Source organism: Sturnus vulgaris, chromosome 6 (genome assembly GCF_052056855.1).
Source record: "Sturnus vulgaris isolate bStuVul1 chromosome 6, bStuVul1.hap1, whole genome shotgun sequence".
Taxonomy (NCBI): domain Eukaryota; kingdom Metazoa; phylum Chordata; class Aves; order Passeriformes; family Sturnidae; genus Sturnus; species Sturnus vulgaris.
This window is the reverse complement of record NC_142248.1, coordinates 19,981,645-20,008,226: the sequence shown is the minus strand read 5'-3', so window position 1 is coordinate 20,008,226 and position 26,582 is coordinate 19,981,645. Positions and strand designations below refer to the sequence as shown.

At 32.5% G+C, this 26,582-nt stretch overlaps 1 protein-coding gene across 5 annotated transcripts in view; it reads left to right on the top strand.

Moving 5' to 3' along the window:
• NOVA1 (NOVA alternative splicing regulator 1) overlaps positions 1–26,582 on the top strand; it is a 140,482-nt gene that overhangs the window by 46,818 nt on the left and 67,082 nt on the right. The window contains exons 2-3 of one of the 5 annotated variants that reach the window (XM_088167218.1): positions 6,687–6,771; positions 7,465–7,535. The exons of the other annotated variants lie outside the window; for them this stretch is intronic. The gene's annotated coding sequence lies outside the window, so the exon portion shown is untranslated. The remainder of the gene's footprint in view (positions 1–6,686; positions 6,772–7,464; positions 7,536–26,582) is intronic. 5 annotated transcript variants of the gene reach the window in all.

Genomic DNA, 26,582 nt, shown 5'->3' with positions numbered 1-26,582 from the left:
GCTGATACACTTAGCAGCACGTGTATGATTCATTCTTTGCAGATACTCACACTTTGTCGCCTAGAGATGTAAAGAACTCCATGCTTTTCTTGACAAGTATTGCTAATGGTTAAAGGTGTTCTAAATGTTCCCATTCTACATTGACAATGCCCTTGAATATAGACAGGAATGACATCTTCTGGGCTGTGTGAGCATTCAGTCTCAAATAACCAAATGGTGCTCGAGCTTTCCTGTGGCTGTCCAAATTAATAACAAGCAGTTGGATGTTGTACATGGGTACCAAGTTGTGATAATTGGAAAGTTATTTAAATGCCACATAAACCAATTAAGAAGATATAAGTACTTTTCAGTTGCAAGAAAGAATTTTAGATAACATTTAATATATAATAATTAAATCTTCACAGCATTTGAAGTATGAGCTACTTCAACTTGAACTCCAGCATGGTCAGTTTTTATCTACTAATGATAGACTGATGATCCAAATTTACAATGTAATAGAATATTGAACTTAGTTTTAGTGAACAGAATTTGGCTTCTGAGTTTCTTGGTTTTTTGTGACTAACAGAAATAATAGAGGATCAAGAACTCTCAAAACCTTAGTATTTATTGTAATGTTTGTGTAGTATAGTTATAAAGTTAAAAAAAATGCAAAATCAAAGGCAACCTATGTTAAGTAAAATAAAGCTATCAGAAGCTGAAACCGCCACAGTTTAAATTTTGGTAAAACAGCAGCATACTGTTTATTTTAGATTAGCAATGTTTATATGCTTTTAGTTCTAATATTTTCATGTGGATTACAGCAAGTTACCATCTTTGATTTTTCCGTTTGCAGTGGGTTCAGTTTAAAATGTTTTGAATTTTTTTTTTTATATGAATTTTGCTTATTGAAAGCTGTTGAAAAAAAATCCAGGAGTCAGTTTGAGTGGAGGAGTGGAGTAACATGCATTGAGCAATATGCTATCTTACTATTTGATGAGAAAACAGTGTTTTTTACAATGATGTTTTTAATTACCTTTGCTAGATATAACAAATCAATATGAATTATGAGTACATACAAACAAAAATATTGACTTTGAAACTTCAGACAAGAAAGTCAAATACTCTCCTGCTTTTCATCTCACTTAAACAGCACCCTCCAATCAAAAACTAGCTTGGAGGCTCTCCACAGCATCCAACAAGGAGAATGGCTTCCAGGGTTAATGTAATTTGGATTGTAGACAGTTTCTTATCTTTTTAATAGTATATAGATAGCCACTAGCTATCACTAGAAACCAAATCATACCAAAGAAAGCAACAACCAAAAAAACCCCAGAACAACAAAGCCAACAAACAAATGGTTTCTGAATCCTTACATTATACAGCAGTGTTTTTATATAGCCATGTGTTCATGATTTTTAGAGGTTATTTGTTTCCTAAACCCTGGAGTCCTGTGTAGTGATGTGCTAAGTATAGAGTGGAGTTCTAGCTCTGATTTGTTAAATTATTTTAGGTATTTTTTAATCTTAGTTGTAAATTTAATAGGAATGAAGTATTTTGCATGTTCTTTGACAAACAGCTTCTATATTGTTGGTGCAGCAGAGGAGGACTGTGTCATCGAGCCCTGACTTACACAAGGATCTCCTTAGAAGTTTTAAAGTTTTCTCTGAGCACACTGACAAGTTGTATCTCAAACTGGATTTGGGGCTAGGCAGCATCTCTACTTTATAGTGGGAAGCTTCTCAATTTACTTTATAGTTGCACCTGCTTCAGTTAGACTTTGGTTTATTCTCTGACTTTTTTCTGCACTGTGCATACTTGCATATACTTTCTCTCTCTGAAATATATTACTGAGTGTAATCTTGTTCTGTGCCAAAGCAGGAGATGAAAGCTTTGTGGTCTAACAATGAATAGAGGTAATAAATATTGCAAAGTTCTCTCTTGTGTAAGCATATGATAGATGCACATTGGTTCTTGATTTTGTTATTGCAATAGTTGTTTAAACTGAAATATAAGCCCTTCTTACTGTGAAAAGCAACTGTTACATGACTAGCATGTTGTAGTAGAACAAAAAAGCAACTTTTGTTTTAGATTCAGGCTCCAACTGAATGTCTCATTTGCCAGTGTTTAGAATGTATTATTGTGGAGGAGAATAAGAGTGGTAGTGTTTACTTTCTCACAGATTTTCAATACACAGTCTAGTGATAAAAAATTTTAAAATATATAATCACTAGTACTTACAACTCAATACAGAAAACTACTATGTAGTGTAATAGTAAAAGGAAAATTACTATGAATATATCTTTAAAAACATAGTTTTGCAATATTACCATAAATTTATTTCTGTATTGTGCCATCTCTTAATTAGGATCCCTTCTTTTAATGGGGCAGTAAAATAAAACTGCCTTTTAAATAAATTATTCTCAAGTCATAGGCTTTTTTTTGAAAGGCAGATTGCAAATGAGCATGTTGGTTATGCATCTTGGATTCTGGAAGAATAGGTTAGTTATTTTGTTGTTTTTCATGTAACTTTTTGCATTCAAAACCCAGCAGGTGTTTGAAGACTCCCTTCTACTGTACAAGTTTCTGCTATTAACTAAAGATAACTAAATTGTCTAATTTAGTTTTAGTTATTTGTACAATAAAGACGGTTTAATTTTGTAATGAAACCTAATTGTCTAAGACAATTTAGTTTAAAAGGTTTACTGTTCTGCCTTTCCAAAAGCATATGAAATTGCACACATATGTGTGTATTTATATATACAAAAGTAGGAATTTCTTTGCATGATTTTGAATATTTTTACACTTGAATTGTTGGAATTTTCTTTGGCTATTCACAAATTGAATCATTCAGCATTCATTTCATTTTGATTGTGGAGAATTTATGTACTGCAAGTAACTCTACAACAGTTTTTTTTCCCTTTCTTCTAGTCACACGTGTAAGAGCTGCCAAGCTAAATAATTTGTAATGCATGTGGACCTTGTATTCTATAAATTGTTGTCGTTTGTTTTCTTAGTTGAGAAACAGGGAATAGTGCACAACTGTTCTTCTTTATTACTGAAGTACAAACCAAACATAGGAAGAAAATGAGCATCATTAGAAAATGCTTGAAATACACTTGTTTCTTGTACTTCCTTTAAAAAAATTAGGTGAATGCACTTGAACTGCATGACTGTGAATATTTGCATTCTATTATTTACTAAATTTCAGTTAATCTCACTCTCGGGAACAGTGCTTTGGATATGAAGTCATTAATGCAGTGGTGGTGCTAAGGAATTCGAATAAAATACGACTTCAGGAATACCAAGCTATAGACTGTCAGTTGTGTTTTGAAGGTTGCTTAACCTAGGATTAAGATTTGGAGAATGGTCATTAACACAGTTCTAACAAAACAGCAGTTGCACACAGCATCATGCTGCTTTCTTCGAGTTGATATGATTCTTCCTTCTGATCTTCATGTTCAGTGTATGTTCTTAAGGAATGAGCAATGTTCATGTCCCCTGTCTGGTGTTAATTTTTCTAGGTGAACTAGATTCTTAGAGTGAATTTTAGAATTAAACAAAACAGCACATGTTGTTGAAATGCTCACTGCAGATACTGACCTTTCCTAGAGGCAGAACTTCTTTAAATGTGCACCTATGAAGGTGGCCTAAAATTTAGGATGGAATGCTGTTGGGTTTTTTTGTTCAAAATATTTTTTTTAATGTTTAAAAATCCCTTGCTCCCCCTTGCACTGAAATATCATATACTGGAGTACAAACGACCCTAAATTCTTTCTAAAATGAAAATTTTAGTAGTGAGATAATGAAAAGAACTGTAGATTGCATATCTCCTCTGTTCCTCAGATTTTTCTCTCAGTTTTAGATAAATATTACCAAAGAGGTGAGCAGTCACCTACTTCAAAGTGTCTGATGCCAGTTAAAAAAATAACGATATATTCACTTCTGCAAAAGCATGCTTATATAAAAATTCAATCAAATCACCTCTTTTAGATATTTTTAGATTTGATGTCTGCTGTGATATATTAAGTTATTATTTCATACTGTCAAAGTATATTATAAAGTACAGTGTGCATAATAAAAAAAAAGCACATTCACTCCTTTGTATAACAATGGGAAATATGAAATTATACCAAAATTACCAGGTAGTATCATCACTCTGATTATATTTCTCTTTTTCTTATGTATTCTTTATATGATAAAAGGAAAAGATTAATTTTAATTTTGTAATTAATAAAATTCATTCTAAGAAAAAATAAGACTATCAATCTCTTGTAAAATGATAGATTTTTAAAAAAGGGATATATAACCGTACAACACATAGAAGGAAAATATTTTTGTGACTATATGTAGAAGAGAGACATTTCAGGGAAGAAGTTGAAAATAATTGTATTATTGCCATAGAATGTATAAGTGTATTACTTTTATGGCATTCTAGCTTGTTCATTAGAGCAACAGATGTTTTTTCTCTGCAGAGGTATTTTTCCTGTTGTCTGCTTGATCACATTAATTGTCTTTGGAATCAATAAATGAATACCCAAATGTTTTAATTCCTCTTTGCCAAATGGAATAACTGTAGTACAGTGGTGCTTATATGTTAAAATTCATATTTTGCATGGATTGAAAGATTTGCATTCCTTAGTACTTTCATCTTGAATTTATATCCACTTCAATGTTGAAGAAATATATATGAGATAAATGTGCAACCCCAGACACTTATTGCTGTCTTTCCTGACACTTATCATTAAATTATCTACTATGTTAAACTGGATCTGAAACCAGTTTAAATATTTTTATATTTTTTAAAATTACTTGTATTGTTTCTATAATGAGTAACTATTCTGCCATTGCACATCAATTTTGTGCATTTAGTAAAATACTTCACACTGGGTAATGTACCATAGACATCCATCTTCATCAACTTCATCTGCATTTTAGAATATATTCTAAATTTTCTATAGAAGAAGTCTAGATACGAGCATTTTGGCATTAATCTAGATATTTTCGGTGTGTTTCCAGAAGAACTAAGGTAAAGGGGTGAGGAAAATTATGGAACTTGTGATCTTGGCAATCTTTCTTTTTTTTTTTTTTTTCTTTTAACTGAGTGTAGAGATCACAATGGTCATAATACCAAGCTGTTACTATATACCTTAAATGCATATATTATATATCCACTCATACCTAACCTAAATTATTATGTATTATCATACCTAAAATGAAAATGTGCATGTTATTTTCTTTTGAGAAGGTCTTTGTCTTTCTTGTCAACACCTTTCCTGTCCAAAAGCTGCTCCTGGAAGAAATTTCCAGACTTGGAATTTGATCCATTATTTTAAATGCAGCAATCTATATGTTTTTATTTTGCCTACATGCTTTGCTAAAAAATAAGTACAGTCACAGAATTTTATCTGTTTTCTTGATACAGAAATTATGATTTTTCTGAATATTTTCCTTGTCTCATGACTAGCTCAGTCTGTATTGCTTTAAATTTATTTTTTTTAGCTTAATGTATGGACAGTTTCCATCTCTTGCAAAGTTTTGAAATTTGGAGAAGAATCTAATGTAGTTGCTGATTGCATATTTGAAAAGATTTACAAAATCAAAATATATGCACAAATGTATATGTAAAATATTTGTGATTCACTTTTTCAAAAGATTATTTTCTGCTTTTTAATTCTCAAATTGTCTTAATGAAGACTATTTGGATTTGTTTAGGCTCTGAAGTACAGTCTGTGCTTTCATGTGTAAGTCTAGTTGGAACCTAACTAGTTCTGAGAAGAAAATTTCTATTGTGACACTATAGCTCTTAAATTTTTCACCTTGAAGATTTGACTGTTCATGTAGCAATCAATAAGTATACAGTGCTTTTCTTCATTAACCAAAAAATTTAACTTTGAATCAATAAGATTTCTCTATTTTGCTTTTCTGCAAAATTGTATTAAAATTATTTTGAACAGCCACTTCATTTTTTTGTTCCTGTATATTACAAAATAAACTAAAATCAAAAGCACTTCAATCAAATCATAGATTCCAAAGAACATAGTTAAAGCTCTATGAGCTTTATAGCATAGGTACTCTTTATCTTTAGGATATGTTTAGTGTTTAATTGCTACAAAAGAATCAAGATCTGAGGTACAAATCTGAAAGTTTTTCTAATTTCTATTTCCCAGTTTTGTCAAGGATATACTGTAGGACTTCTGCCCTTTAAGGATCATTCTCCATTGCAAAATGTAATTTTACCTTGAAGTCCTGCCAAGACAGCTCTGTTTTAATTTTTCTTCATTTCCTTTGGTATAAATCTTCTATATCACTTTATTTTAGTGGATGAACAATTATTAAGATGAAAAAAAATCAAATGCTTTTGGCGGCATTTGTCTAAATCAAGAATGCATTGGACATTAAAGAAGTGTTCCTTTATCTATAGCAAGAATAGTAAAAAAAAAAGTTGGCACTTTTTTTATAATAATTGAACACAGCATTAGACTTTTTCTGGTATTCACTAGCTTTCAAAATGAACTGCAAAGCATATTATTCCATACATTCCTAAAAACATTAGCTCTTTTAGAAATGAGGGAACTAGTTCAAATCAGATGTGCTTGTTAAAGAAAAGCCACCATATGAGGTCTTATTACGTAGGCAAAAAAAGCAGATACTTCAGTTTCAGAAATCTGCAGAGCAGTGACATGGCATTCCATTCAATTTTTTACCAGATATCACAGACTGGAAATGTGAGCTTTGGCTGATACTGCTGGGAAGGAGAGTGCGTCAGGCAGCTGTAATTCCCACCCCGTAAAGGTACTGATACTTCAAGTCTCTGTAGTCCAAATTGGTACACAAAAATACTAAAATGTTGAATTTGGACCTTAGATATATTTTTCAAATTTCTGCCAACTATTCTTAGGTGTTCTGTGGATGCATTTGCGATTTTTTGCTCTTTAGGTAAGAGTAAGGAGAACCTATTCCCTAGTTTGTAGTTGTTTGCAGGTTGCTTCCTGAAACACTGTCTGTGGAATGCAGTTCTAGTGTTTTTGTAGTGTTTGACTAGAAAAATAGGTTTCTGAAGTCAATGGCATCCAATTGTTTTAAGCCAGGCAAAAATTTTGTTACATGGACTTGTACGTTTGATTGCTCTAAAGTCAAGTTTTGGAGCATTTTGAGTCTCACTGCATCTTAAAAAAAAAAAAAAAAAAAAAAAAAAAAAGAAAAACAAAAACCCTGGTTTTAGTGTGATTTTTAAAAGTGTGACGTTTCTGCAAGGTATTTCAGTGCAGGGTGAGCTGCAGACAGTTATTCCAGTGCATTTGTTGACTGTATCTTACCAGCATCAGGTTTGTCTCGTAGAAAAACTAAATTCATTTGTGGAATAAGACTTTTTTTTTTTTTTTTTTTTTTGTGGTATCTCCTTAAGGAATCATAAAGCCTAGAGAGTAACTGACATTAACGTGACTCCATGTACTGTAAAACCCATTCCGTTTTATATATTTTCAGGGAGTATGGAGTGGCACAGGAAGGAAATGCCATATCGCTGGAAAGTTGCTCTAATTCAGCACAGGATTCTTGTGAGAAATTACTTCTAATATTACATCATCCTATTCTGTTTTTCACAGTTTACAGTCTAATTTCTTCATTTTTTTATGCCACTTTTGTTCATATCAGTAGCCACATTAAAATACATGTAGCAGATTAAATAGGCTTTCATGAGTGTTAGTGCCCATCTGATAGTGTGATAGTTTAGTACTATTTTGCCATATTGCATTATATGAAGGCTTATGGGTTTGTTAATAAAATTATTTTTCCTTTTTAATAAGGCCTGCTATTTTATAATCCTGCATTTCACTGGCTAACATGAGCTTCAACAAGTAAAAATAAGTCTCAGTTGCTTCCACTCTAAAGAATACTTCTGACAATAATATAAGCAACACTTTAGACAGGGGAAAAATCAGTGCCCTTGCAAAGAAAAAAAAAAACAAAACCAAAAAAAAAAAATCAAAAAAACCTAAGACAAAGAAAGGAAAAAAACAAAACAGGAACAAGAAAAGGAAAGAATAAAGGGAATTGGATATTTACTTCAATCATGTAACAAAATTTAAAAATTTTGATTTTCTGTTGCTTGAGCTTACTACCTTTCTCTAATTTGACTGCTTTTCAAACTCCATAGCTTGAAGGAAAGTACTTTCCGTTTTTCTCTACCCTATAATGTCTAAGAGCCTAAAAATTTTTTTAAATTATTTTTTTATAGGTATTGACTTAAGGTCAGGAGTGACACTAACAAAACGCATATTTTCAGGTATAATAGCAATCTCATTCTGTAAAACTATCCAAAGTGTGAAAAATGAAGATTAGATTTTTGTCATTTATTTAAAAAAATATATACGTAACAAAGATGTTAACTTTTAATTAGGGAACTGTTTTATACTCCTGGTTTTAGGGGCTTTTTTTAGGTAGTTAACATTTGTAGATGATTGATTAATTAGGAGGAGCAGGAAGAACTGTGGCCAGCTTTATAAACTTCTGTTGAACTCTATGCCAAATCATAAATGCAATGTCAGATGGAAGATATCAGTGCATTTTTTTCTCCTGTGATCCCCAGAAATAGATTGTTTTGTGTTTGGCAAGCATAAGCCTGTATTTTTTTCTGCATTTTAATGCATTTTGTACAAAGTAATCCCATATACCCAGTTGGGTATATGGTATATACCAATATTGAGTTAGTTGTATCTTCCTTTTTTTTGAAACTCATTCATTCCAGATTATGTTCTATTAGTTAGTGATTTCCTCTTGTTAAAATTGTACGACTCTACTATTTTGCTCCCTTTATCTGTTCTTCCTGAACTACATATTTACACAATTTTTTTCACACTCATTTCAATTACTGAATATGGCTCTGTAGTCATGGTCAACTACAAGAAACTGTTGTCCATTTGTGACTTTGTCTTCATATATCTCATTATTTGGTAGGTTGCCTGCCATCATCTCACTTTAATCTGTGTGCCAGAGATTTGCTTCCTAATATTCTTCATTGATATCCATGATCTTATGCACAGATTTGGTCAGGAGTGTATTTTTTGTTTCTCGCGATGATGCACATATCTAGTGTTCCTGTCTGTGATTCCTAGAACATCTTGTCTTTACTGTGGTTATCCTATAGATACTCTACTTAGAATTTTAATAAGTAATTTGAAAACTGATCCCAGTTCTCTTCAAAGACCCTTCCTTCTTACTCATTTTTGATTACTGTGGACAACATACCCTTTCTTTTCAAGACTCTAATTTCTGTTAAATTGCATAGCCAATCTATGACATTTCAGATTGCATGAATCCAAACTTTGCTCCTTGTTTATAAAAATCTTCAAATGCTTGTTCTTCATTACAGGTTAGCAAAGTCTTATCTTTGTCCTTAACTTTCATTTCTTCAAAAAGCCACTTTCTAAGTCATTTGTCTAAAAACTTTCTCTGATCACACCACTTGAATTTAATTGCTTTCTAACTCTAAATCTTGTCAAATGCAAAATGTTGTCCCTGCTCATTAGTTTTCCGTACTTAAATTCCTTTTCCTAGAAGGAATTTTAGCATGTTGAACTCACACCTTTGTTAATGATTATAATTTTCCTGAATTATGTGTGATCCCTTGCATGAAGAAAGCTCCTCTTAAAAACATTTGAGCTTTTTTATTCCTTTCCAGTCCTTTTCATAGAATCTGTCTTGATTGTCAATTTATAAATGCTAAAGATTATAGTTGGACATATGCTGTACCTTATCGATTATGAGTTGATACCATTTTCCCTTTCCTGATTTTTTAAGAGTAATTACAAAAACATAAAAACAAAAGAAAATTGAAATATCTGAATATTTTCTGTAATTATGTATATATGTTCACTTTTGTTTTAAACACTGATACTTTTCTCTTACTGCTTTAAACACTTTCTTCCATCTCTTTTTCTTTTAGAGTATAGGTCAACATGTTTCCATTAGTATCTGCTGCCATGATGTTCAGTGGTGAGGAAAGTAAAGGGGAAGAGGAAAGAATCTTGATATGAATATCAGCAGCTATTTCTAAAATCAACATTAAGCTAGAATAAAGTTCTTAAATTCACCAGTAAAACTGAAGGATAATATTATTGATGCAAAAAACCCACTTTTTTTACCATTTGCAGATTTTTTTCCTGTTACTCTAATTGTGTAGAAGATTTAATGATAAGGATTACTTGATGTATGTAAATTAAATATTGTTATATTGTGCTTATATAATGGAATGTTTAAGTGCAGAGGAAGAGCACAAAGTATTATATTACTTTTCTAAGGTGCTGCTGATGACGTACAAGAAGTATGTTACTCTTCTGAAAACGATGCTATGTGGACTTTGAATTTTGCATTAATAACTGACATGTAATTAAATTATGAAAATACATGTTCAGCACATAACTTGACATACTTAATCTTTTCTATAATAGATGACAATTCTCACATTCAAATGTTTTGGTTTTAGTTTGTTTAATGTATTAGTCATAATAATGAAGGCATTTTCTCCCTTTGTTAGTAAAATACTTAAGGCTTAGTGCAGAAAAATGTCTTTATCTGAATATCAGGTATGTACATATAGTTTCTGTTTTGTATTTTCATACATTACAGTTTGGTTTGCAAGGTCATGATATATAGAATATATTTCTAGAAATGCAGAAACTTTTACTTTTCATATTGCTGAAGTGTTTCAATATATAGCAACCTCTTTTTCTTTCTGCTGTGTGGCTTGTAATAGTTATTTTATGCTGATTTAATGTCTTCCTTGAGAATACTTTCAAGGACATCTTTGATTAGATTGATCAGACCTAATGAATATGTATATGTATTGGACTAAATTGTAGGTTGCATTTAAAAATAAACTGTCCTGTGTGTATCACATTATAGTCGATTGCAATGAAAGACTAAGGCCATCTATTCTAAATGGGAGATCAAAGAACTTTAGCTAAAGTCTGTTTAAAAATTATGTAAAAATAAAAAAATAAACCCTATAATTCAGAACTTTAATCATTCATTCTGAAATTCAAAATTAACCTTTGTTACTTACAAAGAGGTACTTTTTCTTTTTTTAAATTTGAAGAAAGAGACCTGGACATTAGGGGACAGATGTTTTAATATGAGTTAAATAAAATGTGTTTGCTCTGTGAACTTGTTGCTAGTTGACACTCATTAGCACTTTTCTTGAAATTAGAGGAAGGTACACATGGAATTGTCTTAGTAGAAACATGCTGTCTTTAGAATACCGCTTTTAGATAGTATCTTAGTATCTTAAGAACTTTTCTAACAGTCTGTCTGGTATGATGCAGTGTAGGACGTTAATCATATGTGTTTAACTGAAAGAGCTCTTCTTCCTTTCTAATGCCTTTGTTCATCCCACTTCAAAATATTTGAAGTACTACAGGAGCACTCTCCTGACAGGTGGCATTGTGAAATTTCTTTATTAGGTTTCAATAGAGGCTCTGTTTTTTGAAGTTAGCTCTCTGCTTGTCATTCCTGAAAGCCAAGTAGGACTTTAAAGACTCAATCATTCAAAAAAAAAAAAAACCCATTCCTTGCCAAATTTATGTTCATACACAAATTGTCATTTAATTATAAAAGGTACTTATTTTTAAACTAATTATATTCTGAACAATATTTCTTTGATAAGGCTTTCAATAAGGCTTAATTTGTTGATATTTGTTGAGCAAGTCTCTTTAGGATGACCAGGCTGGGATGGTTTCTCAGCTTGCTGTTACTTCAGGACCGACAGAAATAAGAGACTGCAAAAATTCTATTCATTAAATCACTTGCTAAATATCCAGAACACAGAAATCATACTTACTATGTGGACATGAAGATTTTTACTCCACTGGGAAGTCTCACTGTGACTTTAGTTCAAGCAGGCATTAAAACTTAAAATGGAAAATTAATATGTCATTTGATCAAGAACAGTTCCATAGTTGTGAAATGCTGTAATATATAAAAATTATAAAAAATTTATATTGATAAATCCTCATAGTTTATTAGTTATTAAATAAAACCTTAATTAATTGCTTGTAATTAAGGTATTTTAAGTGATTGCCATTTTTGAAGTTCATTTCTATTCCTGATTGCTGCAAGATATGTAAACATATTTAGAATAACTTTCTCCCAAATATTAGTGAACTGAGGTTTTTACAGTAACCATTTGAGAAGTAATAGAATAGTTAAAAATCTTTTATTTACTTGGTCATACTATCCAATGCTACATAACAAAAAAATTTTAAAAAGTTATATTGAATTGTATTTATTCTATAAAAATCACATCCAAGTGCTTGTTTTGTCAGACTTTTAACAGAAGTGAATATGTTTAGATTATGGAGTTTATGGGTTCTTTATTGTAGCTAAATTAATCAATGCATCAGGACCATAAAGAATGAACCAAGAAACATAGGGGGGTGAGAAGGCAAAAAATAATCTGTAGATAAGAATGTTAACTACAGGAAATGATTTTTGAAGTAGTTGGCAACATAAGGTTTATTGTTTTCAGCAAATAATTTAAATCTAAAATAAACTGCCCAATGACAAAGGTAAACAATGGTTAATATAAACCAGACTAATGTTTTTATCCTTATGTAACAGTGCATGGATGTATTTTGTACAGATGACAGACTCTGATAACCAAGGGTTCATAAACTATTAGATATGGAAAATAAATTTTTATGAAGTATTGTATATTGTCTGAAAGATTTGTTTTAACTAGGAATTCCACAAGGAATGGATATTTCCATGGAAAATTTTATTAAATTTTGTCAGTTGTCAGTTTTAAAATAGAAATGTTGGTTTTGAGTGTTCTTTACTTGATTTTAGGGTGTTTTTTCTTTCTTTTTGGGTACTTTGTTAAATTAGTAGCTGTAAATAGAATAGTGTTTTAAGTTTTGTTTTAAGTAGTGCATTTACACAATTTTGTGCAGACTTTTTCGTTATGACATTCATATTATCTTTCAAAGGCAGTGTACTTGATATAAATATTATTGAAAAACTACTTCTTATGTATAAATGTAACTTATGGATTTCATATGAGCATATCTTTACTGTAACTCTTTTCAAGACTATTGCTTTTACATTCACGTTTAACTTTGTAGTCATTAAGATGACTATTTAATACATTTAAAACCTTTTTACACATTTGCTTTTAGTTAACTTCAAGCAGTTACAGCATATTATATTTTGTGTAGGCCTATTTGTGCAAGTGTAGTTGTGTTTGCGTGTCTGCTTACATAACATCGACTTTTTAAAATTCTCATTGTTTCACTGACAATTGCATCCTATTTTGTTTTCTTGCTATATTGAACTTATTTATATTTTAAAATACGCTCAGGTAGAATTTCCTTCAAACCCAGAATAGCTTAAAAAGTTATTGCTAGCCAAATGAAAAGAGAGAATCTGTGTGACCTGTGTAAATGAAATAGCACTCAGGTTCTCTGCATTCATGCTTTACATTCTCTGTCATCTGTTAGAGATGTATCTTGATTCCTCAATTCTATCTTCTTGTGTAATGACTTAGAAGACATAATGTCTGTCCTGATCAATTTTGCAATGACCTTGTTCTGATTAATGAAATCGGATGTTGGGAATAATTATCCCTTAAATTACACTTCATGCGTTGAGTTATGTTTTTAACACGAGGTCTAACAATGTGTAAAATAAAAATTGTATTTCAATAATGGCTTACTCAGGCTGTATAGTGATTGCTGCTTTCCCTGAGGAAGAAAGCTCAGTATTCAGGAAGGACCATACCATGTGTTGAACTTGAATATCTGTAATTTTTGCATATGTGGCAGTAAAGGTGAATACATAAGCAGATTGCCTTCTGCTGAAACCTCTGATTCAAGTCCTCAGCATCAGTATGAGTTTTTGAAGATTTTCACAGTCAGAAGTATGCCCATTTGTGATAAAGTGAAATGTATACAAAGGTGACAGAAACTCTGCTACTTAGCAATGAATACTTGCAAAAGAACCACCATCCCCTTTAATGCATTTTTCAACTTTTCTCCATGAAACTTCCTGTATTAAAGAGAGGATGAATCAGTCGTTTCCTCTGCCTTCATGATTTTGCAGATATTTGACATTTAGCACAAGTAATTTCCAGATTTTGAGAAGTGTAAGCTTACATTAGTTCTGGTATTAGAAGCCAGCCTATAGCTCTAACTGTGTCTTCTGAATATTTTCCAATTGTAGTGCTTCATTTGGAGGCAAAGGGAGGGACCACAGATGAGTCACCACATACAAACACATTTGTGTCATCATATGTCATCTCACACCCTTTTCTGGTTTATATTCCTTTCTTAGAAATTATTAACGTTTGATTTTTCTCTTTGGCTGTTAAAACTGAGTCAGCTTTTTTTATAACATAGTCCAAAATTTCGCACTTGAATGGGTAAAATAATAGACAGTTCTGAGTCCATTATTTTTCAGTGTGAAATTAGAATTGTTTTCTCTCATTTATACATTACATTTGTGTACATGGAATGACATTTGTCATTCTTTTACACAGTCACTTCATTCTGAGACTTTGGTTCTTCACTATGACATACATCTTCATGACCTAACAACCATCATCAAAATGACAGAATCTTCAGCACTGATCTCTGCTCCTATTTTCCAGATTTTTGACTACATATGCCTATAACACTATACATGATCTCTCACTATCGTGAGAATGGATAGTTTACCTTTTCCCTCGTTAATTCATTAATTCTTCCATGCAGGGCTTTTCTTCTTAATCTGTAGCACTTCCGTTTCCAAATAAGCTTTTGGAGTGGACATTTTTGGAAACTGTTTAGAAAGGAGAGAGTAATTGAATCACATAATTGAATCTTCAGATTTTAGGAAGTAATTTAGAACATGCAGAAAAAAAATTAGAACACATATATTCAGAACTGTATGATATAGTCTTCATGTGTCTACATTGTGGAGCAGCTTTGTCTTCTAATCTGCATTACTACTACATACTGTGAAAGTCTGTAGTCAGAAATGGTTCATATTTTAGTATATCTTGCATGATTCTTACATTGTTACCACTACAATGCAGATTCCATTCAAATCCAACAAAATTCTCTTAAAATTTTTATGCAGTTATCTTGCACTCTTTCCTAGAATCATTTTAATAATTATTGTATTTCTTTTTGTGATCTCATTTTTCCTCGTAATTATTCTGCAGAAGCTACTTGAGACAATCTAGAAAATATAGTTCTGTATCATTTCAAAGTAAGCTTCCCTTAAAAAGTTTAATTCTTTAACCTAAATACTGAAAGTACAGAAATACTTCTATATTACGTCATAAAACCTGTTAAATTAAAGATTTCTTTTGTGCATAAGGGTAAATATTCTTTTTATAGTATCTGGTATGGCTAATATAATAACCTTTTAAAATATCTTCTTCCAGCAAGCCAATTATAATTATTTTACTGTTTGCATATAACTTTTACTGATTTTTTTCTCCTTTTTTTTTAGCCATATGATTTATTTGCTAATTCTAATATTAATTTCTAATGCTAATTGAAAAACTTATTTGGCTTATAGTCCTAATGTTTTTTATACCTTTTTGTTACGTTATTGTAGCTGTAGTTTGTTGAAACTGTATCTGGACTCTTTTAAGTATTAAGGCTTTTTTCCTTTTGTAGTGCTGTGTATGTATGACAAATTTGCCAAAATAAAAGTTTGTATTTGGGCAGTAGCAAACAGTTTAGAATATTCTACTTTTTCTAATACCTGCCATGCCAATGTTTCTTTATACTGTGTTTCCACATTAAGAAAATGCTTCATTGCCACTGACAACCAGGTTTGTTATCCGAAAAGTTACAATTTATTTATAATCTGTTGTTGCCTTAAAAGTAACTTAGATTCAAGGCTTTACCTTGCACTTGTCTACACTGAGTTTTATCTTTGTCTTCTGATGAAAGGCCTTTGTATTGATATGTAAGTCATTCTTCACAGCAGTAGTCTAAAAACCAGGAGATGTCAAAACATTAAAAATTATTCCTGGATGACTTTCAACATTATATTTGCACAGCTTAAAAAAAAAGGAAGATTGATAGCCTGAGTTCCTAGTAATAATCAGTTTCACTTTCACAAATTACATTTGTATAGATACTATGAGAAAAATCTTTACCCCGTAGTTGAGGGAGAGGTTATGTCAGACTATGGCAAGAAAAACTGCTGCAATACACTGAATTTCCTTAAGAAAAAGTGGGCATGATGGTGCAAAACCAAAAACGAAATCCATGCAAGAACAAAATTAAATACAATAAGAGAACTCTCAACCTGATTTATGGAGTAATTCAGTTTAGGAGGGGTATCAGAAGATCTCTAGTCCAAGTTCTTTCTTCAGGCAGGGTCAGCTGTGCAGGCAGACAAGACTGCTGATGGCTTTATCTTACTGTGCAGCTTTTCTGCAACATTTTCTAGTGCAAGAGAGTCCTTGTAAGGAAAAGGTTAAGTCTGATTGGAACCTCGTTTCAATGATGTCCTCCTGCCGTACAACACTGCAATGAGCATAAGTTAATCTTCTTTAGGACTTTATAGGTATTAAGGACCTGTTTTGGGCTCCTTCTGAAGCTGCCTGTTCTTGATGAAGTGGTACCCCACCTTGCTTTAGTTTATTAATGTCTTCATTGTACTGGAGGACCCAGACCTGGACTCAGTTCTCTAAAAGCAATCTAACTGCCAGATGCTGCCAGATGAGGAGGGAAAATTGTTTTTATAGCTCTGCTTCAGATATTTACATTTGCCAGTACAGTTCAACTGAAGCACAACAAGCATTGATTAAGACAAAAATAGTGAATATTGAAATATTGAAACTTTTTAAAAATCCATAAATTTAAATCTGTTGTTTCTAATAGTGCTAAAAGTACAGAATCTGATATCTAAGATTCATGTCTGTCAATGTCTGTGAAGGTAGGGGCACCACAAATTGTTGGAAGGAAAATTCTAAACATAAAAGAGAATACAGGGAAATTTAAAAACTTGTCAGTTTTAATAAAACCTGTATACTCTGTTTGGTCGATGTAGACAAATGCTTGACTCTGTGCCTTAAATTTTTTGCTGTGTTATTTCCTGTCAGCTTAAACGTATTCTTAGATATTTGCAGAGCTGGTACTTGTTTATTGCCATATTAGACTGTGCTCGTGAATTAGGATGTACCTGTTGTCCTGGATGCAAAATCTGAGTGAACTCTGAGTCATGTTTATAATAATTGTGGCTGTATTTTCTTTTTTTTTTCATTTTAGTGTGTATGCATTGAAGAAATAGGCCTAAAAATGCACCTACTTTATTGCTAGCATTACTACTTCATCTCAAAGTAGCTGCTATTAGTTATATTTCTATATTAATCCTCCATCCAAGTGTCAGTTTTAGGTTTGTTCGGGTCTTGATCTTCCTGTGTATGTGCAGTTCTCTGTGGTATCTGTGTGCAAAAGGCTTTAATGCTTTTACATTTTCTTACCTACAAATATTTGCCTTTTGGGTATTGTTACTGTTCTATAGAAGAAGCAGACCAGCTCTTTTCATGCTTTTGCAGCACATAGCATGGTGGTTTCTCTTCTAAACCAAGGTCCTGCTTCTGAAAATCAGTAGTAAATAATCAGAATTCATGACTTGAAGTGGTATAACAAAAGGTGTTTAGTAGTAGAGGCAGCCCGTTAATGTTTTAGAGGAAACCTTGAGAATTCTATATAGAAATACCCCAGTAGTTGTGGTCATATGAATCAGGAGAATCATAATTGCTTTCTTGGAGGGGATGAGGTATCTACAGTTTTCATTTAGGAAGAAATTTTAATCTTGATTTCCATTATTTTGATATTCAACAAAAGTGTTTGATTTTTTACTGTAATTTTTTATTTTGTTCTGCTCCACAATTGTCTTAAAAAATTTATTGCATCCTCTAGTATTTTTCTAGATACAGCAGATGATCATTATTCTTTTCATGTCAATAAAAAATGCTTATTTCATTTATTATATACGAAGGATGTGTTCAGCCTTTAGACTTTAATGGAAACAAATACCAGTAGGGAAAAGAAATATTGCAATCCCAAGAAAGGAATGAAAAGTAATAAACATAATTGTGACAGTTTAAGAGCCATTTTGGAAAGAAAGGAAAGCTTTCCTGTGCCTTCAAATTCATTATTAAATAGGATTATTTTCTTTTCTTCATAGCATGACTTTCAGAAGTCTTAATTTTCACACCAGAAGGCATTCCAAAAGTGGGAAAGGAAACTTAACATCCCAAGAACTAAGATGCAATGGGAGCATGGGGGGAGGGAAGGAATCCATTATGGAGATCTTGTGGATAATTTATTACGGAATTGAATGCCTATTTAAATACCTAAAGAAAACAAAAATACTTATTATATTGGGGGTTCTGAAATATAAGGAATTGCCATTTTTATTTTGGAATAATAGTAGTGATCCCTAGTGAAAGTTCCCAAGAAAAGATTTAAAATTGTCAAGACCACTGAACTACAAGCTGATGCTGTATGTGTCTTTTCATAAAGGCACAGTCTGAATATGTGCACCTCCAAAGAAGGTGATGTGGACAAAGGTGACACTGAGAATCTCAGTGTCACAATGAACTGTTAGAGATAATCCCCTTTCCCGTTATAAAAAAAGAAAGGAGAGGGGATGGAGAGAAAAAGTTTGTGTCTTTGGCTGTGTCTGCAAATTTGAGCATGCCCAAGTGTGTCCTTGGGCACTGAAGTGTGGCTCTGCTGGTGGAACTTGTGGTCTTTCCTGTGACAGAGCGTTCTGTTCCAGTGTCAGCCACCCCTGAACAATTTATGGCATGGCTCAGCTGTCAGGACATTACAAGGATTTTATCCAGTAGCCAATTTGAAAAATTCTCTGCTTCCTGGCTAGGATCCCCAGCGCAAGAAGGACATAAATTTGTTGAAGAAAGTCCAGAGAAGGGCCGCAAAGATTATCTGAGGGCTGGAGTGCTTGTGTGAGGAAACGCTGGGGGAGTTGGGGTTGTTTAGCCTGGAGAAGAGAAGGCTCAGGGTGACCCTGTTGTGCCCTTTCAGTGTCTAAATGGGGCTACAAGAAAGCTGCAGAGGGACTTTTTAAAGAGAATATAGTGACAGAACAAGAGGCAAAGTTTTCAAACTGCGAGAAAACACGTTTAGGCTCAATACTAAAAAAGAAATTATTTTCTGTGGGAGTGGTGAGGCACTGGCACAGATTGCCCAGAGAAGTGATGGATGTTCCGTTCATGGAAGTGTTTAATGCCCGGTTGGATGGGGCATGGTGGAAGGTGTCCTTGCCCATGACAGGGAGTTTGGAACTAGGTGGTCTTTAAATTCCTTTCCGACCCAACCCTTTCTGTGATTCTTTGTCATCTTGCTTTTTTAAATGAGAACGACCAATTAACTAACTGAGAATGCTGGTCCTTGCTAGCTGATCTTGATGCCCAAGAATTGTCATAGTTGAGGCTATGAATTTCATATTTACAAATTTTGTCTAATAAAGATATTTTTATCTGTTTATCAGTTCTGAAGAGAGAATAGTTCAGGTGTATATATGTAGTTAAATGCAAGATTACTCTGTTATCAGACTTACGGTGGTATATATGCTAAAAAAAAAATTCTCTCCTTTACTTTTGTAGCTGTTCCCATGGCTAACAGAAAATTTGTGGGCATCTTTTTTTTTTTTTTTTTGGAGGAACATATCAGATATTATGCTGAACAAGTCCATGATAGGTTTAGGAACTTTGTTTTTCCAGGTCTCATGAACGTTTCTATTTTGGTTTGGTTATTACTTGAAACTTGCTGTAGATGATGTGGTACACTGAACTTTCCAGGGGTTGATAGTTGGTCTGAAAGTTGGGAGTTAGTATAAAAATTCTTACTGATCTGATTTACGTATAATAGTGTAATCCAAGTAATAATGTTTACCAGAGCCCATCACAAAAAGAAGGAAATTGTTTGTAAATTTAAGTTACACATCATGAATGTTTTTTTACAGTGAAAATATTCTATGCTTGTTTATGGCTTTGTGGTTATTTTGGTCAAAACAACTTTTCCATAGCCAATGGGACCTGTTTTTTCTACCATCTGTGTGTCTTTGGAGTGTTTCTTTTTGTGGTTGGTACCTTTGGACTATCAGGAACAAAGCTAGTTTACTAGAGGTCCTTTCAGCATTTGCTTCGTAGAATTCTGTTGTCACATTTTCAGAGGTTGTTGCAACATTAATTTGCTTACTTAAAGTCTAATTTTTGTTTCTTTGGATTTTTTCCCCATGTGAAAATCCTATTGTTATTGTTTATTAAAATCGTCCCTACAGACATTAAGCTCTAACCTGGCTTCCAGAGAGATTTAAATAGTAATTTATCTTCCTCATTGCTGCATAGGATCCTTTTCAAGGTTTATGCTCGCATAACATTTTTTATTTTAAATAGATTTTGAAAACTTGCTAAAGTATTTTTGAGAAAAATAAAAAAAATGAGAAAAATAAAAATTTTAATTACTAAGAATAACTTTTTAAATTTATACCTTTCAGAAATGTCCATTCAAGGAAGCTGAATCTATTTTCATGCACATCCAGACTTGAGAATTGATAGCACTTCATCTTATGTTGTTATTGCTGTTTCTCTAAAGACAAATAGAATGAAGCACACTGCTTTCAGTTTTTCCAGTGCTGTTTTGTTGAAAATGACAAGTCCTTTGTCAAAGCAAATAGTGGATATGCTGGCATCGAGTATGTCCTCTATATTTGTAGCACTTTAAAAACGGGCTGAAAGGATGCAGAATGTCTTCAGTCTGCTTGTTCTTTAAGAGAAACCTCAAATCACTCACTACACTACTTGTGACAGGTTCTGAATTTTCCAGTACATGTCAAACTGTGATGGTAACTGTAATCTCAATACTGAATTCCAGATCTCGTCTTTACTGGAGAGATAACAATCTTGGTAACATTAAGCTTATTTCTCACAGTAAAATCTGTGTGTTTCATTTATCCCAATGACTTGACAAGTCGTTCATCAGTCGTTCCTCTGAAGCTGAGGAACCATTAGAGCATGTAATTTTCTAAACACAAGCCCTCCAGTACTAAAAATAATATAGATGTAATTTAAAGCTCTACTATTCATACATCACTACTTACAGGAGTTGTGTTGGGACATTGAGTAATTTCTGTCTAGGTAAATTGAATTTTCCACTGAGAAAAGAGACAAGTTCACTTGGTGACATGATGACTTCTCAAGTGTAAATCACTAGCATGTGGTCAGGGCAAAAGATATTTGTCAAGACTGAAGAAGAATGCTGTCACAATATTCTTCAGTTCTATGAAAAAGTTAAATGATACTCTGTTCAAAATTAGAATGGTTTTTCATTCATACCTAACCCTTGCTTTATTTTGAGTACTTTGATTCTCCATGTATGCACCTTTCACAATGTCCTGTAAAATGCAATATATTTGTATTTTGTTGAGAGTTTTACTGTCTCATTTTCTTTTCTTCTGTAGAAATTCCTCTGATATTTAATAAATATTCCCTTTTACCTGTTTTTGAGAATTGTTTGGGAGTTTTAGAATCTTTTCTAAATTATACTCCAAATCACACTCTTATAGCCTAGTGTAAACCTGTAATAGATTAACAGGAAGGGACATACCACCCAATGAGTTTGTGTGTTGTGGTAGATGCATTTTGTAAGTTAAAGCATTATTATCCTAAGAAAACATTCTTTTCCATAGATGCTCTCACTTACTATTTAAGTCTCTCTGGAAGCCAGATGAGAGCTTAATGTCTGTAGGGATGGTTCACTTTAGTATGGAAAGCCAAATAGCTTGCTGCCATTTCTAGTGTGTTGTGTGATAAGAACACTGAATGAGAAATTAGATGGAAGATACTTAAATCTTAAATTCTTAAATTATATAATGTTTTCTCCTGAAACCTAACTGTTGAGCTGGATTTCTTTTAATCTTCATTATCTTGTGAATACATGGTTTCGTTCTTGAGTTTAACTGAGAAATGGGTGGGTAACCTATTGTATTCTTTTTATTCCTGTTGAAGGCAGTGAATTGTGTTTAAGTCAGGGGACCAGTTTCTGACAAATTTCAAGGCAGGCTTTCAGGCTGCTTTACTGATCCATACTTATATGTGTAACATATCCTGAAAGCAAATCAGGAGAAACTCAAGCTCTAGTATATTCTTATGCCATATTTTCTCTTGCCTAATGTTATTTTGCCTAGTTTTCTCTGTTACATATTTGCTTGTTAATATTTTGCATGTCTGGTTTCTTTAAATACATTGCTATTTTGTCAGAAAAATATAGTTTCTCTTTCTTCTTCAGTTCTGCAAGGATGTGAGCAACTGAAATACAGGTGTGCCTAGATCTGAATAAGTAGCTTGTGATGAGCATGTCTGTGTTTTGTAACTAATTACTCCAGGAACTCTCATGGCTAAAGGCTCCAAATGTCACTGTCTGCCTGCTCATCCTAATTTCTGCATGTTTCCTCCTGTCCAGCTGAGTAGGTTATGTAGATCTTATATTCAGCTAATCAGATTCAATGCAATCACACTCTTTCTGACGAAAAGTCAGGTCTGTGATTTTCTTTACCAGCTCTTGGGAAGTAAAGACATACAAGCATAGAATATTTGTGTTGTAAATCCAAGTTTCATTCTCATCATTAGTGACACAGTTATGCAGATTTGTTTCTGACCTTTACAAACATTTTTTCTTATTGCTAGTTACTTATTCTTTAGTTATTCTTTCTTTGTAGTATGTTTAGGAATACTTGGGTTCTACAAGAGGGCACTTCAGCATCTTACAAGTGTTTTTATAGAAAAGGATGATAACCAATTTGTACATGAGTTGAATATTAAGGAATTCCTTATATTTCTGTATTGACATTCTCCTTATTGATAGTTTATTCCCATTGTCCTATTGCAAAATAATGTTGTGAATGAGAATTAGTCATTATTAACAAGCCATAAATGAGTTAATGCCGTCCCCATCTGATTATTTGTCATTCTGAGATGCTGCCTTCACTAACTTTCTGGACACATCTTTGTTTATATTTAAGATACTAATACACTCAACTTCTCAAGTATCTCTTGATTATGATTTCCTATGGTTACTTGTATGGAATGAAATCTGGAAGACTATCAAGAAAACTGCCATTCTAGGATTAGTTTTTGGTATATATTTTTAAGACCAAGGTTCTATATGCGAAGTCCTGGTGAAACAACAGCTCTAAGTTTTTTGTTTGTTGGCAACTAGTAAAAAAAAATTTTCAGTGGGGTGGTAGGGTTGGTATTTATGGTAAGCTACTTCTGTAATTTAAAGAAATTTTAGTTTGAGATGTCATCTTGAAATTACCATAGAACTTTAACTGTAGTGAGGACTGAAGTCTTATGCAGGATTTTTAACTGGAAAAACATGTGCTGCTCATGTATAGTTGTTTTTGTCTTTGCCTTAGGAAAGACAACATTCCTCTGTGGTTTGTAATAAAATGTTTATGAGTGAAAAACTATTATTTCCAATAGATGATGATGTGTTCCTATAAACAAAATTCAGTATGAAAACCAAACAAATTGTGTAGTGGAAACCACTAAAATTGACTTTAGGAACACTAGTCAAAGTCATAATATTAAAAGTTTGTTTATATTGCTGTGTGATTACAGTATTGATTTGATTTTAAAAGGCTATGTCGTTAGTACTGTTGGAGATAACCACTGAAGGTTAGTTGTGTATTTCATTCTGTTTCCTACTTTGTAGCAGAGCAATGTTGAGAGAGTTTAAACTCTGCTACTCAACATAGTCTGATCTTAACACACTCACCAACCAATCTGCTTTTGTGTCTTCTGGCTCCAGACTGCAGTGAGTATTTGGGAGCACAATCACATCAAAGAGAATACTTTAAGAGGAATTTCCTCTAAAGCATCTGTATATGTGATAATTATTTCCTTTTAGATACCACAGTTGGCATTATGTTTTTAGAAACAGAAAATTTATGGAAAAAAATACCTTAAGACCATAAAAACCCCAGATAAATGCTTTTAGTAGATTTTTTCTCCAAGTTTGTTTGTTTTACTCTTTCTGAATAATCTTGCTATTAAAAGCAGAATCATCTGGGTTTTGAATATGAAATTCAGTGTATTTTTCTACATTGAAAATAGACTACAAAATATTTTGAAATATAAAGTAATATGGGCTCAGGTTTTCCATTGTAACTACTGCCTGTGAAAGGACGGTATTTTCTACATATTTGACTATAGTCTTAAAAACAATTGTAGGAAATTCTGTGTGCCTACAACTTCTAGAAGAACTTCAACTAGAATATAAATTGTGATTAATTAAAAAAAAAGCCTGGAGTGGCTTTTATGTATAGTCATTTAATATAATGTTTCATATTTTATGAAACAATATAAATGCTTTTATATCCGTTTGTAGCCTTCTTGATAGATCAAAGCACTTGGCATAGGCCAAAACCTGTTAAACTTTTTCTGTTTATGGTATAAATTAAAACTCTCTGGAGTGTGGTTTGGCCTAAGTCTGATTTATTGCTTTGCTTGGCACTGCATCAGGCTGGTTGTGGTTTTCCATTCATTTCCAGTTCAGTCGTCATGTTTTTTGATTTCAAATCCTTGCATTGCAGCTTTATTTGGGTAGTAATAACTTTCTTTGGCAAGTCTTCATTATAACATAGAGATCAGGCTTTTCTGTTTTTTTATTGTTTTTGTTCAAATTAAACTGAGCAATAGCTATTCATGCAAATGATGTATTTGTGTATTAAAATTTTGAATTTAGCTTCTCTAGTAACTTTTTATTTAGTGAAGACATTTTCTAGATCAAATCAATACAGGAAGAAGCTGCAATGAGAATCGTAGTCAGGATTTCCTATGGATAAATCTTATTGATGACAAAGTATAGGATGAAAGGAAGAGTGCACTAGATTTTGTGTCTTTTACATAAATTTCAACCATGACAATTAGGAATGCTTCATTTATGCTCAACTTTGTGTAATCTTTAGCTGATTTAATTTTTTCACCTGATCTTCTTGGTACCACATTTAAATAGTGGTTGTGAATAGTATTTCCTTCTACCAAAATTGGCAGATCTTGGCAGACCTTTTTATTTATTTTGACAAAACAAAACAAAAAAATCTATTACAATTTTATACGCTTATATGTGTGTCTATGCGAGTGAGAACATCTCTTGTAAGTTGGCTCATTCTGTGATGTTTTTCCTGTTTTGCACTTGCTTCATTTTTTTACTAACAGTTTTATTGAACCTCTTAGACAAGTTGTTTAGCATGGGTACATAATATTAAACAAAAAAATGAGAAAATTGTACAGTTATCTCTAAGGGTGAATGTTATCCTGGTATATGAGCAGGTTTTATTTTTCAGTGATTTTGACTCACCCATCGATTTTTTTTTTTTTTTTTTTTTTTTTTTTTATAAAAGAAGCTGCAAGGGTTACATGGGTTGCATCACAGTGGGAATATATGATATAAAGGTATCACACAAACACTTTCAACATAAGTACACACACACAAAAAAATTGTACTGCAGTAAATTAAGAAGCATTTAATTTAAAGTGAATCTCTTAGGACAGTGGTTGTGGGGTTTATATCTGGTCTTGTTATTAAGCCTAGCGATTAACAGTCTGTAGTTAGACACTGTTTAATGCAGAGACCACTGAACTCATTAGAAGAGTTCTGTTTTGGATTATGCCTTTAGCAGTGCTTATCCATTCAAACATCCCTTACAATTTAATCTAAGTGGAGAAATGCTGATGTTTGGGGATTTGTTGACACACATCAATAAAAAGAGGTTCTGAAGCAAGAGTACCATTCCTTGACCTGTGTTATGAAAATATTTTATACTGTTTCTCCGTGTTGTTCTAGTCCTAAAGCAGATTATCCAAAAGACAGTTGTGATAAAATCAGCTGCACTGAATTCTCAATTTACATTGTAAGCAAACTACAGATTGATTGTGGAGTAGGTGGGAAGAGGAGACACAAAGATATGAGAAGTTTATTTTAGACAGCTATTTAGGAATAAATTAGCAATTGAAGATATCATAAAACAACACATCAGATAGTAAAAATGATGGTAGCACAGATATTTAATGCAAGTTAATTTTGTGTCTTTTAACTGTAAGTTCTTTAAAAGCATAAACGAACAAATATTTGTTTGAAAAAATAAACAGGTGCCTATGGAATAGGAAAATTAGTGAGTGTTCATGACTGAGAGTAAAAAGGCCAGGATGGTAATGCAAAACAAATTACATGGTGAAAATATTTCATTTCGTCCAGTAAAAAAAAGGAAGGAGGCTACCAGGAAAACTAAACTTAAGAAGGTTGGGAAAGGACTATGAATAAGAAACTGAAGATGTAGAGACAGCATGTAAATAGATGTAAAAGTGACAAAGAGAATAAAAACTTAAGAAAATGAGACAGCTGATTCAGAAATACAGCAAGGGAATGCGGACATTCAAAATTACTTTGATTGAATACATTAAGAAGAAAGCATTGCATGTTTGAAATGTTGCACAGAAATACTTCTGGATATGTGAGTTAAATATTTTCCACAGTATCCATTTGCCCAGAAAAATAGAAACGAAAAAGCAA